Source organism: Rutidosis leptorrhynchoides, chromosome 1 (genome assembly GCF_046630445.1).
Source record: "Rutidosis leptorrhynchoides isolate AG116_Rl617_1_P2 chromosome 1, CSIRO_AGI_Rlap_v1, whole genome shotgun sequence".
In the NCBI taxonomy this organism is placed as follows: Eukaryota; Viridiplantae; Streptophyta; class Magnoliopsida; order Asterales; family Asteraceae; genus Rutidosis; species Rutidosis leptorrhynchoides.
This window is the reverse complement of record NC_092333.1, coordinates 170,296,754-170,301,691: the sequence shown is the minus strand read 5'-3', so window position 1 is coordinate 170,301,691 and position 4,938 is coordinate 170,296,754. Positions and strand designations below refer to the sequence as shown.

Here is a 4,938-nt window from a genome sequence, read left to right as displayed (position 1 = left end):
CATAAGATAAGTAGATTAATACACACTAGATATTAGACCTTAGCTCTGATACCACTTGTTAAGAAAAGTGACACCGAATTATAGCAAATCGCTAGTAATAATTGAAATAGCGACAATAAAGAGACACCGAGATTTAACGTGGAAAACCCCAATAGGGTAAAAACCACGGGCAAGGAAAGAAAACGTTTCACTAATAAGAATAATAGGAATTACACTTCTCTTTAATTACAAAGATAAACACTAATCTTTAAATCTCTTGTAATTAGGAGATTACTCACAAACTCTCTAGTTATTCTTTTAGTACATGAAAGAAAGAAATGATTTTTAGGATGATCAAATGAGCCATATGATGGCTCTATTTATAGTAGTAGAAATGGGGTTGGTGTAGTATGAATGCATGCAAGTAGTCAAATTTGCCTAACACAAATTGTAAGCACCAAATACCATTCAATTCCCATGTGAGTATTGACTCACCTACTCCGATATTCAACAACAAAATGACGCACTGCATACATATTCATATAATAAGTTATGCTCATATGTGCTAGAAAAAAATCATGCGATCTAATACCATTACCATTTTTTTAATCATAAACTAGAACCAGAATGGTCCATCTTGTTACTTTTGTTAGAGTACTCATTTTATTAAACTAGACTTCACTTAGCACACACGTTTCCTTTTAAAGATTCTCTTCTTCAAACCAAGGGTATGTTTCAGCAAGTTTAATTCAAAATTATCGTTGCATATAATATCTGTTTTAAGTTACCTATATGTCATTTTTAACATTCACATATGTTAATTTAGTATGTCATTACTAGACATTTGTAGTAAAAAAGTAAGGCAAAAAGATTAAAGATGGTCATAAGCTATTATTTATTTGATTTACTTAAAGCATAATTGGTATAAAGCCAATACCATTGTTCAGCCCGGCCCAGAGGGTACAAGATGTAAAATTGTTCAGGGTCCAATAATTTTAGAAGCCCAATATATTTATGAACAATTGTTCAGAGTCCAATAATTTTAGGAACCAATATATTTATCTATCACAAAAATTACAAAGCCCAATTGTAGAAAAGCCAAGCCCAAACGAATAAATCCATTTTTTCATCATTATTAGTCAAACCCGGAGATTTTATATTTGTAGGGTATTTTTGTTTAGTTCCTCAACGACGTGGGATAAAAAAGTTTAGCTTATCACTTGAACAACCCCAAACTTAACACATTGTTATGTATAGTCTCGTGGATTTTTTTTTCCTGGAAAGGCATATTTATTCAACCAAATACGACAAATACGAATTCTGATTACATGGACAACCATACTTATTCAGCCATATTCATTACGTGGATTTTTTTTTATTTTTTATTTTTGGAAAGCCATATTTATACTAGTGTAAAAAATTACATGGACTATTTTTCCATGTCTCGAATTTTCCTTTAACCAAATCACTTCTGTTTGTTAAAACACCCGAAGATTAACTGATACATCTTCATCTAATTGACTGTTTTTTCTCGATCTCTCTTTGCACCAACTTCTTTCTCTAACCCCAAATTAGCCATAGAAGAATATAACGAGTTGCGAGAGCCACCTTATTTTAATTAACGAATTGATTCATTGAATAAAGTAACAATAATAATCTTTAACAAATCTTCAACGTTTGACATGACGTTAATTGTCGTTTTTCTAAATTAGCTTATATTATTCGCTAAGGTCTAAGGGCCTTTTTTCGTTTCGTTCAGGGTACTCAAATTTTCAGAACCGACCCTGATATTTAGAATTAGAATGATATAACAAATGAACAAATAAAACTTCAAATAGACGATAGAAAAAAAGGTTTAATGATTAAGATGCGGATTTTCTAATTTCTATATAGAATATCATTTCGCCAAAAAAAAAAAAAAAAAAAAAAAAAAATTTGAGAAAAACACTTTGTGGCTATGGGGTTCGAACCCACGCGCACTTATGTGCGGAAGATCTTAAGTCTTCCCCCTTACCACTCGGGCAAACCACCTTTTTGAATGTTTCCGGTACAAAAATGTAATTACCCCTAAATACTAAAACTCATGAAGATTTGGATAGTTTCAGTTGTTTGTGATTGTAGTTTTGGCTTTGCGTTCACACTGCAATCGGCCCCTCACCTTTGCCTCAATTTACACGACCCCTCAAATTTACATTTTCTCAGGGGTAAAAAAAACTCATGAAGATTTTGGTAGTTTCAGTTGTTTGTGATTGTAGTTTTGACTTTGCGTTCACACTGCAATCGACCCCTCACCTTTGCCTCAATTTACACAACGACTCCTCAAATTTACATTTTCTCAGGGGTAAGAAATGTAAATATACAATTTTATTAAAATAGAAAAAACAAATTCCACCCGAATTTTTAGCGGGTCCTATCTTCTCGCTCGGTGCGAGTTAAATTTTTCCGAGCCCACCGTTCAACTCAAAAAAATCTTACGAACACAACGGGACTAACTATACGCGAAACGGACACTTAAAAAACGCTCAATACATCGGACTACATTCAATACATATACACACCTATAATATGCTCCGTTACCTATGTATACGCAACCCAAAGACCCCGCGGCATCGCGCGGTGTAGTGACCCGAACTTTTCCATGTTTATATATATTAATTGAGATTGATATTTACATGATTAAATGTTTCCAACATGTTAAGCAATCAAACTTGTTAAGACTTGATTAATTGAAATATGTTTCATATAGACAATTGACCACCCAAGTTGACCGGTGATTCACGAACGTTAAAACTTGTAAAAACTATATGATGACATATATATGGATATATATATAGTTAACATGATACTATGATAAGTAAATATATCATTAAGTATATTAACAATGAACTACATATGTAAAAACAAGACTACTAACTTAATGATTTTTAAACGAGACATATATGTAACGATTATCGTTGTAAAGACATTTAATGTATATATATCATATTAAGAGATATTCATACATGATAATATCATGATAATATAATAATTTAAAATCTCATTTGATATTATAAACATTGGGTTAACAACATTTAACAAGATCGTTAACCTAAAGGTTTCAAAACAACACTTACATGTAACGACTAACGATGACTTAACTACTCAGTTAAAATGTATATACATGTAGTGTTTTAATATGTATTTATACACTTTTGAAAGACTTCAACACACTTATCAAAATACTTCTACTTAACAAAAATGCTTACAATTACATCCTCGTTCAGTTTCATCAACAATTCTACTCGTATGCACCCGTATTCGTACTCGTACAATACACAGCTTTTAGATGTATGTACTATTGGTATATACACTCCAATGATCAGCTCTTAGCAGCCCATGTGAGTCACCTAACACATGTGGGAACCATCATTTGGCAACTAGCATGAAATATCTCATAAAATTACAAAAATATGAGTAATCATTCATGACTTATTTACTTGAAAACAAAATTACATATCCTTTATATCTAATCCATACACCAACGACCAAAAACACCTACAAACACTTTCTGTAACGACCCGCACTTTTCCGATCGTTCTATACTTATGAGATTAATATTTACATAAATTAAACCTTACCAACATGATAAGCAATCCAAATTGTTGAGACTTATGTTTTTGAAAAGAGTTTTACACAACGTTTGACCGTCTAGTTTGACCGATGATATCACGAACTATACAATATATGATAATTATACATACATATTTAACATGATCTAAGGATGTTTTAATATCTCATTTTGTATTAATAACAAAAAGTCATAAGTATATTTTGAAACTACTAACTTACGTTTTCAAAACAATAACCTACGTAACGTTATTTGACATAAATACTGATGATTTATAATGTTTATACATATATCGTATAAGTAATGTATTTAATCAGTTTTAAAGGGCTTTTATACATAAAACAATATAAGTATATTTACAAAAGATAGTTATATTTGAATTCTCGTTCCGTTTCCTCAATAATCCTATACGTATATCTAGGGTACTATACACAGCTTCTAGAAGTATTTACTATTGGTATATACCAATAGAAATCTTCAATTATTGGAATAATATGTCATTCATGACATAATAAATTTTAACTTATCTTAGATATTTTCACTAAAAACCAAATTTTCAAGCCTATAAATAAGCACCATTTCTAACTCATTTTTACACATTCATTTTCCAAATTTTACTTCCAATTTTCACACACACTTGCAAGAACTCTCTCAACTTTTATTTTACTACTTCTTTCCAGCAACTTTACATTTTAAACTTGAGGTAAAAACTCTACTTCAACTCTTTTTCAATTCATATATTTAAAGCTATATATATAAGAGTTTATAAACTAGAACATAGTTTGAATGATTTCAAACTTGTTCGCAAACTAAATAGATCCTTCTAACTTAACTTTTAAAATACTTCAAGACCTGTAACATATCTTAATTATATGCTAACTTAACAAGGTATAACTTGGTTTTTCAAAGAACACCTTAAAAACTGAATTTACGACGTCGGAGTGCAACCGGGGGCTGTTTTGGGTTGGATAATTAAAAACCATCTTAAACTTTGAATTGGAGGTTTATTTTCTGGAAAAATGATTTTTACTATGAATATGATAACACATAAAAATTTCATGATTTAACTCAAAGTATAAGTATTTTTAGAAAAATAATCATTTGAGGTTGTTTACATGATGGAAAATGATTAACTTCATAAGTTTCACTAAAGTTTGACCTATGCCGTGTTATTTTGAATACAAACTAAGGTATTTACAGTTCATAGTCTTAAAGAGGGACTCGATCCAAGGAGATGGCAAGTTGAATCAACGAAAACGGAGTTGTAACGAAGAAACTATGACCGAAACAAAATCGGATATCCAAGACTAGTTTAGCCACGAAAATAATTGGGAAAAAATTAAATAAATCAC

At 30.7% G+C, this 4,938-nt stretch overlaps 1 non-coding gene across 1 annotated transcript; it reads right to left on the bottom strand.

Annotated features, from left to right (window-relative positions):
- Window positions 1-1,928: 1,928 nt before the first annotated feature.
- On the bottom strand, window positions 1,929-2,010 carry TRNAL-UAA (transfer RNA leucine (anticodon UAA)). The gene has a single exon. It is a non-coding gene; the product is annotated as a tRNA-Leu (tRNA).
- Window positions 2,011-4,938: the final 2,928 nt, after the last annotated feature.